The sequence below is a fragment of the Pelophylax lessonae genome (assembly GCF_965119305.1).
Source record: "Pelophylax lessonae genome assembly, chromosome: 7".
Taxonomy (NCBI): Eukaryota; Metazoa; Chordata; class Amphibia; order Anura; family Ranidae; genus Pelophylax; species Pelophylax lessonae.
This window is the reverse complement of record NC_138774.1, coordinates 110,906,958-110,922,771: the sequence shown is the minus strand read 5'-3', so window position 1 is coordinate 110,922,771 and position 15,814 is coordinate 110,906,958.

Sequence of the window (15,814 nt, the reverse complement as noted above, 5' to 3'; positions counted from 1 at the left end):
TGTCACTTATTTTGCCCTCTCTAGCTTTAGTAAAAAATCCCAAATGTATCAAAATGTATCTGTGCAGTGTGTTATATTTTTGTACAATCAGTCTTACACAGAGTTGTATAAAGTACTCGAAACCCATACTTGAGTAAAAGTACAAGTGCTCGATCAAAAAGTGACTTGAGTAGAAGTGGAAGTGCTCGATCAAAAAGTGACTTGAGTAGAAGTACTAAAGTATTCAGCATTTTTTGAACATTTTAGTATTGCAAGTAGTTTTTTAAAAAATTTTGCTACTCAAGTACTGAAAGTAAAAGTACCAGTAGTTTTGAAAGAAAAAAAATGCTACTCAAGTACTGAAAGTAAAAGTACAAGTACTGTGTTATGTAGTTATTAACCACTTGCCGACCACCGCAAGTAGATATACTGCGGCGTTCAGCCCCTCACAGGCAAAGTGACGTATATATACGTCACTAGCCTGTGAGGCTCTAGGGAGCGAGCGCGCGCGGCTGGCGGCGCGCTCCCGCTCCCGCGCGGTCACGGACCCCCCGCGCGTGTGACCGGCGGACCCGATGTCCGCCGCTCACTCTGCGATTGTCGGGGGAGAGGGAGAAAGGCAGGCAGCTTGTGTAAACAAGCTGCCTGTCATTCTCCCCTGTGTAGAAACACTGATCATACGGTTCTACTATGTAGGACCGTTGATCAGTGTTCCTACAGCTCAAGCCACAGCCAATCACAGTTAGAATCACGCCCCTAGGGACACACACAGCCCCTCCCTCTCAAATAAAGTTAACCCCTTCACTGCCAGTGTAATTTTACAGTAACAGTGCATATATATATAGCACTGATTACTGTAGAAATGTCACTGGTAACCCCAAAAGTGTCAAAAATGTCAGTCAAGGGTCCGATCTGTCTGCTTCAATGTCGCAGTACCGCAAAAAAAATTGCAGATCGCCGCCATTACGCGTTAAAAAAAAAACAACAAAAATGACAAAAATCTTTCCCTTTGTTAGTAAACACGATAACTTTTGCGCAAACCAATCAAAATACGCTTTTTGCGATTTTTTTTACCAAACATATGTAGCATAAAACAAATTGACCTAAAATGTTAAAAAATTTTGATTTTTACTTTTTTTTTGGGGGGAATTTCATATTAAAAAAATGTGAAAAATATTGTTATTTTTGCAAAATTGACGCTCTTTTTTTGTTTATAGCGCGTGATCAAAAAATCGCACAGGTGATCAAATACCACCAAAAGAAAGCTCTGTTTGTGGGAAAAAAAGTACGTCAAATTAGTTTAGGTACAGCATTGCACGACCGCGCAATTGTCCGTTAAAGTCACGCAGTGCCGAATCGCAAAATACCCCCTGGTCTTTTAGCAGCCAAATCCTCCGGGGCTTAAGTGGTTAAAGAAAGACGTCAAAAGTTTGAACATCATATTGTTTTATATATATAAAAATATATATTTTTATTATTTCAAATGCAGCTCTTATTTTCGTATGCGCTGATAATACACATGTTTTGAGCTTCATGAAACCTGCCATCTACTGTTCTGGCAGTGGTAATTTTTTATAATTGTAACGAGTAACTATGCAGCACAAAAAAAAAATATCAGAGTAGAAGTATTGAAATCATTGAAAAAATGTAGTGAAGTAAAAGTTTAAGTAGGAGAAAAAAATTCTACTCTAGGAAAGTACAGATACTGCCTTTCGGTACTTAAGTACAGTAGTGAAGTAGTTCTACTTAGTTACTATACATCTCTGGTCTTACATAACATTGCTTCTCTTCTCAGGACATGCTTTACATTAAATGGCAGACTCTGTTTTAGTGGCTTCAGAGTTTGACAGGGGTGGGTTACAGTGGGTACCCTCTAGCTCTTGTTATCTGAGAACTCCTGCCGATTTTGTTATTGAGGAGGTTAAACCAGGTTTTGACAAAAGAGAGGGGAACAATTTTTGAAGGATCTTGCACTAGCCCTACCTCCTTAGAAATAGATCCAGTGAGTTTTGGTTGGGCAAAGATCTCCTGTGTTCAAGCTTTGAGCTTGGAGATGGGCCCTTTAGGCGGAAGCACTAAAGGGTTAGAAACTTAGCAAGTTCTCTAATTCAGTAAAGCCTTTAAGATCTCCTAGTTGCTGTAATGTTGCAGCATGACACTCCACCTAAACACCTCTTACAGATCTATTTACAACAGTATTACTACACTGTATGCAAGTTAGACTTTCAGAAAATAAAAATGAGTTATGTACATATGAAAGACAATATTCCTTGGAGCTATTGTCAAATGTACATTTAAGTGAGTTGTGCACAGGAATCTACAATTTTGTAAAAAAAAAAGCCTTGAGTGAAGGTCAAATGTGATGTGTGGCATGGCTATCCCAGGAAGATTCAAATGGAGGACAACATTTTTCCATTCTTTCCTAGACCAGAAAGGCAGAAGCTCTGGGTGAACTCCACTGAAAATTGTAATTTCCCCACAAATTGCAAAAGGGTCAACCAAAGTTAAAATTAATGTTCAAGCATTCGAAATGTAAGCTTCCTTTGCTAGGCATTATACAATTTTGGTTCTGAAAACCTCATACTTACTGTATACATATTGCAACAGAGATACAATGAAATACACCTATTTTCTATGGATTGTGGCCTGAATAGGGATAGAAATTGTATAAGCCACTATGTTTGTAACTAAAATTAATATCTCTGACAAGGTTGTCTGTTTTTCTTCTTTAAACCACTGATCAAAGATTTATTGAGGTTTCAAAAAGACAACTAAGGCCCCTTTCACACATACGGTCTGTTCAGTTCATCAGTTCAGTCACGTTTTTTGTCTTCAGTCAACGTCCGTTTTCATCTCAGTTCATATCCGTTTTTCATCCTTTTTTCATCAGTTGTCATGCGTTTTTCGTCAGTTGTTATCCGTTTTTCTTCCGTTGTCATCCGTTTTTCATCCGTTGTCATCCGTTTTTCATCCGTTTACATCCGTTTTTCGTCCGATCCGTTTTTTTGACGGATGAAAAATAGGGCATTCATCAGTTAAAAAAAAAACGGAAATTGACGGAAGCGGATGAAAACGGATGTTAACGGATGATCATCCGTTGTCATCTGTTTTTACATAGAGATACATTGATGTCCGTTTTTCAGACTGTATGTGTGAAAGGGGCCTTACTCTCACAACTTACTCTCACAAGTGTCAAGATGTCTTATCTCTAAAACATGTCAGTCCCCTCCTAAAGTCTCATGGTTATTTTTATACCCTGAAAATCTGCCAACAGTCTTTGCCATTTTATATACAAAAATAAATGGATGGATTTCTGCGCTAAAAGTATTAAGAAATGTGATTCAATTGTGTCTAGTTTGACAAGGGGGAAGCTGCACACATGGACCTATAGAAAATCCGAAGAATTGTGTATGGAGATATGTGTTGCGCTTAACCCAATAAAAAATGGTGAAATAATGTCAGCAAGAGATGCTTAATTATATAAAGCATAATGTATAAATAAAAAGTTGTTATAAATTGTGAGTACTTGATAAATTAATAGATTAATAAAAACTCCAATAATCTAATTTTATATATGTCATTAAAGAAACAGCTGTATTTTATTGTATCTCTTTGTTGTTCCATATATATATATATATATATATATATATATATATATATATATATATATATATATATAAAGGGAAAGTATCATGTAAAAAAAACTTGACAAATAGGGATGAGTCGAACATACCTTGGTTTTGTTTGAGGTGGAGTTAGAAAACATCCCTTAAATTTGAATGCTGAATCCAAACCCCCAATGACAATAAGAGATGATTTTTAGAAAACAGAAACAATTAATAAAATTCCTGGGGGTGCCTTAATCTGCTTGTGAAGTGGCACATTTGTGTATATAACCTACTTTAACATAACTGTATTTTACAAAGAAAAATTGCTGTCTAAATTGCTGGCAATTTACAGATTCAGCTGCTTTATTTCTGTTTGTTAAGAAAAGGCAGAGATTCCTTTCATCTAACCTGGACCCTTATCCTAGTTGAGAATCTGAAAAAAGATATAAATGGGGGACCCCCACACATAAAAGGCATTAGGATTCCCCTTTCACCTTTTCCCTATGTTGATGAGGACACAGGGTCTTTTCCCGGCAACACTTGTCCAGTGGAGGTTTGCAGGCAACGGACTTATCAGAGAGTCTTGAAGTCCCATTTACCAATAAGGGACACCCAGATGCTGTTACCACCATATGTTAATCAGTAAGGGCTCTTTCACACGGGCGGTCCGATCAGATCCGCCTGTCAGTTTTTTAGGCGGATCTGATCGGATCCTCCATGCAGCTCTATGGGGCAGCGGGTGTCAACGGAGACACCTCCGCTGACACCCGCTGCCATCCGCATCCGATCCTGTGCGTGAAATCTGGACGGATGGAAACCCTATTTTTCCATCCGTTCAGTAATCGGATCGGATCGGATCTGATGAGAGCGGACAAGCGGTCTGCTCTCATCCGATCCCCCATAGAGGGCAGCGGGGGCTGAGACACCTCCCTCTCCGCTCTGCAAGCGGAGACGGAGCTGTCATCCGCCGGCTCAGCGGGGATCGCGGATCGATCCCCGCTGAGCAACACGGATCCGCCTACGGAGGCGGACCGTGTGAAAGAGCCCTTAGGGGTACATAGAGCAAAAACAAACACAAAAAAGTAAATAGTAAATACAGGCACTTAGGCTGGCCATACATTATACAGTTTTCTTGTAAAACATAACTTTAGATTTACCAAAACCTTTTAATATGAGGTCAAACCTAAACACTTTTATTTGTATGCAGTCAGGCAGGCCATTGCACTACATAGTTAAAGGTAAATATAAAGGAAATTGAATAAGAAAATTGTATTATGTATGGTCAGCTTAACACCTTTGCAGATGACATCAGCTTTGCAGATGACACCAAGCTTTGCAGTGGAATAACTTCCTTACAGGATGTCTCCAACTTACAAGCTGACCTCAATGTACTTTTTTATTGGGCAACTTTGTGGCAAATGAGGTTTTATGTTGATAAACGTAAAGATATGTACTTGGGGGCAAAGAATTTGCATGCATCATACATACTAGGGGGAGTAGAACTGGGGAATCGATAGCGGAGAAGGGGTCCATATAGTGAACTTGGTGTTGAGTTATTCACTTTAAAATCAACACAGAGGACAAGGGGGCATTCTTTGTGTCTAGAGGAAAACAGATTTCGTCTCCAAATGCGGAAAGGTTTCTTCACCGTAAGAGCTGTGAAAATGTGGAATAGACTCCCTCCAGAGGTGGTTCTGGCTAGCTCACCAGATTGCTTTAAAAAGGGTCTAGATTCTTTCATAGGTGTACATAATATTAATGGGTACTAATATGTATAGATAAAGTTGATCCAGGGAATATCAGATTGCCTCTCGGGGGATCAGGAAGGAATTTTTTTCCCCTGCTGTAGCAAATTGGATCATGCTTTGCTGGGGTTTTTTTCGCCTTCCTCCGGATCAACTGCGGTATAGGATTGTGTATATGGGATTGTATGGTTGGGTTTTATTTACTGTTTTTTGTTTTTTATTGTTTGAGCCAGATAGACTTGTGTCTTTTTTCAACCTGACTAACTATGTAACACAGTTTTTGTCAAGTCCTTTAATAAACAAAAATAAATAAATAAATAAAAGTACAATGACATACATTTATCATCCACTTGTCCAGCAATACAGATTCACATCAATCACTATGAATGACTCCTGCCAACGGACACATCTGACCCTGTTGCTGACCCACAGCGAAAGACATCTCTCGGGTGTCATTGATAAAAGTAAACAAAGGGATGGGATTTTCCCGTATTTGGTAAATTTTATTGGCCATATTTGTTCAATAATTTCATGCTGTCTCTGCCCTTCTTTTTTAAAAATAACTGGGGATTCCCAGGCCAGTAAATGAGTGACATCACTGATTGCTAAAGACTTAACAACACTTGGCAGCAAGGAAATCAAATATAGTAGCAGTAGAAATACCATCACTATAAATGATGCTCAGCATAATAAAAAAACATCTAAACTGTGCTCAGAGTCAGTCTAAAAAAGAAAATAATACAAATGTCCTCAATTATAGTGAGTAACGCTGAGGGGGGGGGGGGGGTGTGTGTGTGTGTGTTTGATGCAAAATACTATACTAACCATCTTGTTCTGTTAATTCTGGGGAATTTTACCTAGTTTTAGTAACATTACAATTGTTTATTTTCTTGTCAGAGCTTGTATTATGGGCAAAGTGTAAAATTAGGTGTAAAGGATTTGTAAACATAGTATTTCATTAAAAATTATGTGCTTAGAGTATGTGATGTTTTGGGTGTTGTGGGTAAAGCTTGATGATGGATGATCCTTCCCAAAGGAAGGTTAAAAAGTAATTAATCTCTCTGTTAAGAAAAAATAAATATGTTACACATACCAACACTACCTTCAGCAGCATGAGCAAACAGCATGTTGAGAAGTTGTAGGGGACTTTGTATTTGTAGGGAATAGCTATTCACTGGTTAAGAGTCAATGGTTGTCAACTGTAATACCTATTGAAGCAAGTATGAATGTTCTCTCTGTTTTCATAGGCTGTCTATATAATATTGTCAATAAATCCACATCATTTAAGTGTCATTACACCAAGACTTTGAAAATGAGTATGAGTGTTCATACTGACAAAGCCAAAAAAAGAGAAGTATGGGGTTTGGTTTTTTTCCTCCATTTATACTTACCTAGGTGGATGCAGCATTGGTTTGATGCTGCATCTGTCCCCTGGTGCCTCTACACTGAGAACGAGCGATCAAACACCGCTGATCGCTTAGTTCTGTGACGTCAGCGGAGAGCGGAATTCAGTCCGCTTTCTGCTGAAAATGGGTCACAGGAACGCAGAACAGACTGCGCTCCTGTGATCCATAGATTATGTACAGCCAAACGAGCTTTGTCTATAAATCTCCTTTAACCACTTCAGCTCCGGAAGGATTTCCCCCCTTAATGACCAGGCCCTTTTTTGCGATTCGGCACTGCGTTACTTTAACGGACAATTGCGCGGTCGTGCGACGCTGTACCCAAACAAAAGTGATGTCCTTTTTTATGGTGGTAATTGATCACATGTGCGATTTTTATTTTTTGCGCTATAAACAAAAAAATAGTGACAATTGTGAAAAAAATTATATTTTTCACATTCTGCTATAGGACATTCCCCAGCTGAAACTTCAGATCTGTCCCTGACTGTCTCATAGAAACATAGAAACATAGAATGTGTCGGCAGATAAGAACCATTTGGCCCATCTAGTCTGCCCAATATATCTGAATCCTTATGAATAGTCCCTGGCCCTATCTTATATGAAGGATAGCCTTATGCCTATCCCATGCATGCTTAAACTCCTTCACTGTATTTGCAGCTACCACTTCTGCAGGAAGGTTATTCCATGCATCCACTACTCTCTCAGTAAAGTAATACTTCCTCATATTACTTTTAAACCTTTGCCCCTCTAATTTAAAACTGTGTCCTCTTGTGGTAGTTTTTCTTCTTTTGAATATGCTCTCCTCCTTTACCGAGTTGATTCCCTTTATGTATTTAAAAGTTTCTATCATATCCCCTCTGTCTCTTCTTTCTTCCAAGCTATACATGTTAAGGTCCTTTAACCTTTCCTGGTAAGTTTTTTCCTGCAATCCATGTACTAGTTTAGTAGCTCTTCTCTGAACTCTCTCTAGAGTATCTATATCCTTCTGGAGATATGGCCTCCAGTACTGCGCACAATACTCCAAGTGAGGTCTCACCAGTGTTCTGTACATCGGCATAAGCACTTCTCTCTTTCTACTGCTTATACCTCTCCCTATACATCCAAGCATTCTGCTGGCATTTCGTGCTGCTCTATTACATTGTCTTCCCACCTTTAAGTCTTCTGAAATAATTACTCCTAAATCCCTTTCCTCAGATACTGAGGTCAGGACTGTGTCAAATATTCTATATTCTGCCCTTGGGTTTTTACGCCCCAGGTGCATTATCTTGCACTTATCCAAATTAAATTTCAGTTGCCAGAGTTCTGACCATTCTTCTAGTTTTCCTAAATCCTTTTCCATTTGGCGTTTCCCTCCAGGAACATCAACCCTGTTACATATCTTTGTGTCATCAGCAAAAAGACAAACCTTACCATAGAGGCCTTTTGAAATATCACTTATGAAGATATTAAACAAAATTGGTCCCAGTACAGATCCCTGAGGTACCCCACTGGTAACCTGAGCTTGTTCTGAATGTTCTCCATTGACTACAACCCTCTGTTGTCTGTCACTCAGCCACTGCCTAATCCACTCCACAATATGGGAGTCCATGCTCAATGACTGCAGTTTATTGATAAGTCTTCTATGTGGGACAGTGTCAAAAGCCTTACTAAAATCTAGATATGCAATGTCTACTGCACCTCCACCGTCTATTATTTTAGTCACCCAGTCAAAAAAATCTATAAGATTTGTTTGACATGATCTCCCTGAAGTAAACCCATGTTGTTTTTCATCTTGCAATCCATGGGATTTAAGATGTTCCACAATCCTATCCTTTAATAGGGTTTCCATTAATTTGCATACTATTGATGTCAGACTCACTGGTCTATAGTTGCTCGATTCCTCCCTACTACCTTTCTTGTGAATGGGCACGACATTTGCCAATTTCCAATCTTCCGGGACGACTCCTGTTACTAATGATTGGTTAAATAAATCTGTTAATGGTTTTGCCAGCTCACCACTAAGCTCTTTTAATAATTTTGGGTGTATCTCATCAGGACCCTGTGACTTATTTGTCTTCACTTTAGACAGCAATCTTAGAACATCTTCCTCTGTAAAAACACATGCATCAAACGATTCATTAGTCATCCTTTCAAGTGGAGGTCCTTCTCCTTCTTTTTCTTCTGTAAAAACTGAACAGAAGTATTCATTTAGGCAGTCGGCTAGCCCTTTATTCTCTTCTACATACCTTCCGTCCTTTGTTTTTAATTTAGTTATTCCTTGTTTTAATTTCCTTTTTTCATTTATATATCTGAAGAATGTCTTATCCCCCTTTTTCATAGACTGAACTAGTTTTTCTTCTGCCTGTGCTTTAGAAGTTCTTATAACTTGCTTGGCCTCTTTCTGCCTAATCTTGTAGATTTCCTTATCTTCATTGCTCTGGGTTTTTTTATAATTACAAAATGCTAGCTTTTTATTTTTAATGATTTGGGCCACTTCTGCTGAGTACCACAGTGGTCTCTTCCTTTTTTTGCTTTTACTGACAAGTCTAATGCAATTTTCTGTTGCCTTCAATAAAGCACCTTTTAAGTAGTCCCATTTCTCCTGGACTCCATGTAATCCGTTCCAGTCTGATAAGGACTCATTTATGACTAATTTCATTTTTGAAAAGTCTGTTTTTCTAAAATCTAAAACTTTTGTTTTTGTGTGGTGTGACTCTTTCACAGTTCTTATATTAAACCACACTGACTGGTGATCACTAGATCCCAAGGTTTCGCCTACAAGGACATCATATACCGAATCCCCATTTGTGAATACCAAATCCAAAATGGCTTCCCTCCGGGTTGGCTCCTCAACCACTTGTTGCAGAGACAACCCCAATAGGGAATTTAGAATATCTGTACTCCTGGTAGAACTTGCTATTTTGGTTTTCCAGTTTATATCTGGAAGATTGAAATCTCCCATAATGATAACTTCTCCTTTCATTGTCATTTTAGCTATTTCTTCAACTAGTAGTTCATCTAGTTCTTTAACTTGACCAGGTGGTCTATATATCACACCTACACGAGTTACTGCATGATTAGCAAACTGCAACGTAACCCAAACTGACTCTATGTTGGCCTCACCAACTTGTATTAGGTTAGATTTAATGCTATCTTTCACATACAGGGCCACTCCTCCTCCTTTCTTGCCTTCTCTGTCTCTTCTGTATAAAGAGTACCCTGGTATGGTTATGTCCCAGTCATTTCTTTCATTAAACCATGTCTCCGTAACAGCCACTAAATCTACATTCTCAGATGCCATTATTGACCCAAGTTCATTGATTTTTTTACCTAAACTGCGAGCATTTGTAGACAGGACTCTGAGCTTATCATTTCTTAACCTCTGTGCTTCTGACCTGTTCTGGCATTGTTTCGGGGGGCAATTGGACTCTTGTATTTCCACTCTTTCCACTCTCACAGAAGATCCGCCTGCTTTATTTACATAAGCAGGAGGGTCTTCTCTCCGCTTACCAGACGATAGGGGGAGGAAGGCGGCGATCGTGTTTAGACACAGCTGCCGAAACCCCCTCCCCTCCAGTCACGTAGTACTATGTGACTGAACCCAGGGGAGCCGCACTGCCACAGTAATATTACTGTGGGCGGTCGGCAAGTGGTTAAAGCATTTATTTTGTGTAGAGGGAAACATGTGAGTGTATATACTCTGGATAAATGACAGCCCCCTCCTTCCCTTCTCTTTCATGCCCACTACACAGTTAAACACAACAGGGCAAGGTATTACATATTGATTGGTAGAGGAATCACCTCCCTATATTTCCAAGAACATACAAACAATAGACATAGGTTGTAGGGGTGGGGAACAACTGTGACTGGTAGAACCCTCCCCTGGAAAGCTCACACCACCAAAATGCTGTTTTTTTAACATGTGACTGGCATCAAAGCTGGGCCACATGACTGCTGTATTTCAATGATAAAAAAGGTACTTAGATTTAATTTTTAATTAAAATAAACACAGTGCCATCATCTACTGTATATATATATATATATATGTTTGCTCCATTGTGCTTTATTAAATTAAAACATCCTTCTTGCTATATTGGGGACAGAATTTCCTGTCCACAACCCAACCTTTGGGTAGGCTCTACAACACCATGTTAAATAATCATTATTTGACTGGAAACAGTGATGATTTTAAGGTTTCTTTTAAGTTTTAAGGAAAGTTTCAGATTTCCTTTAAGTTTTAAGGAAAGTTATAAGTTATCTAATGTTAGCCACAAATATAATTTTGCCACTAGTTAATGTCCAGAAAATTCATATTTATTATAGAAACCAATATAATCAGACAACGTAGAAACTACTGAAGTAGTGGTCTAGACTATCCCTAGGTGATTATGCACTAATGAATATTAATGATACACAGATGGCTATGTTTCTGGCGGTGTTATGCAGATATCCTTTACTACCTGGAAGGCAGCCAGAGTGTGGCTAGTATGTATTCAAATTTATTTCTTTAGTAAAAGGCTTTAAATCCAAGCCTTCACTATCTCAACTGCTCTTTATTATATCATATCCCCAGTGCACTTCAGCCACACAGATTTACAGGATGAACCCGCAGTAAGACTTTGATCTGCAGCCCACATCTTCTGAATGCTGCAGTATTGATGTTGCTCGTTATTAGAACTTAAGCATAATCAAGATAACAAGCAATACTTTTGAAAACTTCTGTATTTGACCTATTAGGCGGTTTAGAAATATGTAAAACATTAAGGTATCATTAACAAACACTAAACTGAATTTTTAAAAATAGTTTGAATAAATGGGCTTTAACATTAACAACAATTAGTTACATATATGCTGTATTTTAAAAAAAGATAATAACAATGTTGCAAAAAGTTAACAGTTATGCAAATTGGATGTGGGTTTCCCCGCATCCAATTCGCATGACTAGAGACTGTGACCGGCTCTCAATGGAGCCGGTTCACACATCTCCGGGGCGGCTGCAGAGCAGATTGCACAAGGGTCCTGTGCATCTTTATCTCAGTTTCAGGTCCAAATTCAGGCAACAATTCGGGCCTGATTCGTCCCTGAAACTGAGAACAGGGACGCACCAGGCCCCTGCTGTGAACTTCATCCGAATTCAGTGTGAACCCAGCCTTAAGCAGGTCCTGAATACAGTGCATAGGTTTACTACAGTCTTAAAATGTTACCAGGTAACCAGATTGGTAAAAATAAGTCTTGACCATCTTATAACAGTCAGGACATTTAGGCATGACCTGATAAGATCTTGACCCAATTAACCCAGCCCAGTACCCTAAAACGAAGGCACCAACTGTGTGTTGTGGATTTGAATTTGTAACAGCACATTTTAATAAACACTATAGTATTATGGACTGTATTCTTTTCTAACATTCAAAGATAAAGCAGGAACTTTACTCCAAATAAAGGGCAACATTTATCACAAACATTTTAACAAAATGAGTCTTAGAAGTCACTTCTAGATAGACAATAAATACAATTGTCCCTCTCACATTAAGCCAAATCATAACCCCTTCTATTCTACAAAAAAACTTTGTTGCAAATGGACCAGGTCTGGGGAACATGCAATAATAAAAAAAAACATTTGGGGGCCCCAATTTCATCAAATAGGCATCTCCAGCTCAAATGCACCAATCTTACAAAGACTTCCCACTGATGACTATTCTCCCCCAACAGGGCCAATTGTTAAGGAACAGCAACATTTCTATGTGAATGTACTCTTTTCAGGGTGAGCATCTGACACTTCCCATTGAATCAGACCAATATAGGGGACCTGTGGGACAAAATTAAAGTCATACCACATCCTGAATTTAAAAAAAAGAAAGAAAACAATAGGGACAAAATGTATAGTTCTTCAGTCAGAGAATCAAACATCAAAGTTTAATAAAACACATATGTTTATTTGTCCAAAAAAATAAACTATCGATTGAAGCATCTAGTGAAGTATGTTAATGGTAAACATCCTTTGTGAATAATAAACACCCTACAGAAGCACATCTGACACATTCTAGCCATCTCAGCATAATTGTTCTGCCATTTGGTCTGATTATTTCAACAAATAATTGCATTATTTGCCAATAACCCAACAATAAAGCTAATATCTCTAATAAAATAAATAGAAACAATGCCAAGAAAAATGGTGGCTTACATAGTTTCCAAATCACAGGTTTTTAATGAACTGGCCAATATATTTGCCCATTGTAAATCCAGCCTCTGATATATAGTATATATATCAGAGTACCTACCAAAATGTTAAGTCTCCACTATAGGATATAATTGCCCTTAAAGCTGGACTCTAGGCAGGTGGAGTCCACCAACCTATCTAGTGTATTTTTAAAAACAACTATTGTAAGTATAAATTAAATATTTAATAGTGAAAGAAGGCTCTGTATAAATGTGTGTATGTGTTGGGATTCACCACCAATACTGTTTAAAAATGATATGATGTATCTATATATGGATATGTGCAGCAATGTGCCAAAAAGGCAACCTACACATACCTATATGAGATGGTTTGCTGTGTACTCAATCAAAGCTGAGTGTCATTAGCAATCTGTGAAACATGAATAGTAAATATATACATATATATACAGGGCTCAAAATTTCAAGTCCTGAGCTACTGGCCAGGCCTTAAGAGTTACTCGCCACTTGTTGCCCCACCCAAACCCTACCCTGCTCCGCCCCTAAACACTCCCTCATAAAATATCTCATAAAATGACACTGTTAAATGTTTTATTCAGAATTAAGAGAGAGAGGGCTGTTTGATGCAAATAAAAGAAGTCATGAGAATTGTGTGGCCATGGAAATTTATGATCTTAAGTTTTGTGATGCAAATAAGTGCAGTCATGAAATATATGCAGACATGGAGATTCCTGATCTTCCATTTTAGATGTAGATAAATGCATGCAGTCATGAAAAATGTGTAGTCCTGGAGTATTGTGCTCAGGGATGGTGGTGTACAATCTATGATATATATCCAGATTTATCTGGTCACAAAACCAAATGGGAGACGTGTATCCAACAGGGGGGTTTTCCAGATCAATGCATCGGTGGTGTGCAATCCAGAATACATAACCGGATTCATCTTGTCACAAAACAAATGGGAGAAGTGTTTTCTGCAGGGGGGTTCTAGATGAATGCATCAGAATTGCCAAACCTGTACAGGTGAAGCAGAGTATCAAGCCCGTGTACAATGTACTTGCTGCTTAGATAGTGTAAAAGGACAGTGGGCTTAATACACAGAAAGAAATATAGAAAGCAATATATGTGTAACAGGCTGACCTTTTTAGGAGTTTAGGAGAAGAAGTGTATGTGTGCTAGATCAGACTTAACAATCCCACCTGTAGAAGTTTGTCTGAGAGTGTGAGGAGGATGGGGAGACCTCCTGCCAGTGTACATTCAAGTAGTGAGTACAGTACCTTTCCATTAGTCCCGGGCGGTTAGCAGGTCTCAGAGGGGGGCCAAGTATAAGGGTGGATGAATGAGATGTCCGCATGCTGTTGGTTGCTACATGGTGGAACGAACACTAACCACCTCGGAAGCAGCTGTGCGTTCCACCTCCTCACCATACTGGCCTATTGCCGAGTGTGTTGTGTGTTCAGTCCCGCCCACGTAGGAGTAAGTCCGGTCACAATGCTCATCTTACTCACTCAATGTTCACCATGTAGCTGCTGGCTGCTAATGAAACTTTCCCGCCCACATATCTTCACACAGGCACGGCTGCACTGAGTGTGTGGGCGGGCACAGGGAGAGAGAGAGGGGGGCGGGAGAAAGCAGAGCTGATGTAGCCTCTCCTATTCCTGGAGGGGGGGGGGCTGCTCACTGGGCTATGAAACACACACAAACTTGTGACAGGAGGAGGAGAGGAGCTGCATATTCCCCCTACAGCACAGCCCTGTTCTTACTTGCCCTGCTCATCAATCAACTCGCAAAATGCGAGCAGGCGAGTTGAATTTTTGAGGGCTGTATATATATATATATATATATATATATATATATATATATATATATATATATATATATATTAAGCGATACATTATAAATAAAATCATCTAGTTAATAAAGTCCAAATAAAATGAATACCATTCATGTGCATACTAAAACTTTTCCCAATAGGTACAAAAAAGTGCTATGTGTATACAAGATCAGTTCAATTCAGAAAACATGACAAAAAAATGTCTAAAAGTCCAATAGTGTGGTGAAGATGAGTAGCTGTCAGAATACCTGCTGCACCTTTGTGAATGAGAAATGGAAACCTTTTCACCCGATAATATATTGTTTTCAAAGGGCTAAAATATTTTTTGAACACAATCCATGTGCTTCAGGAATCTAGATATTTGCCCAAGTACTATCAGTCACTACGATTTTTAAGGCAATATCCCAATGATTCAAAATAATCTCCAAAGATCATCCAAACAGACAAAATCCCCCTAATTCTCTTCTGGCAAGAATCCCTGAAACTCTCCACTTGAAAATAAACAGAGAATTTGCTATATTTCTTTATTTATCAGGGTGTATTTTGCTTTGACACAGATGTTTAGTTTTAGGCAAAGCAAAACAAAATTTTGCCAAAATTTAATAACAAATGAAAATTTTAAACAATTACTGGTATATAACAGGTAATTCGAAAGGGATTTTTTAGTAGTGCAGATTATAGGGAACACCCTTGCTTTCCATCACCACTGTCCCGGGAATATTATGGCTGGATTGCAGACTCACCAGGGGCGCAGCTATACGGCGTCCATACTGTGAACTAGCAACAAGGGAGAGGAGCCCCGGGCGACTTGTGTGCCTAGCGGGGAGCTGTCAGGCGGTTACTGGTGGCTCCTATGCCCCCTATTTGGAGTATTTTTCTATATGCATGAGATATCTGCTGAAAAGTGAGTGTGATATATGAAGTTTTATCAATACATTTTACGTTTGAAACAGTATCACGCTATTGGAGGCTTTCTGTTTTTCATCCATGCATATTATATGAGAGGAGTTGCTGGCAAAGAATCAGGCTATTTGGATTGGAGGAACCATTATTGTTTACATGCTGTGTGTGCCTGTTCCATGAAAGTAGGGA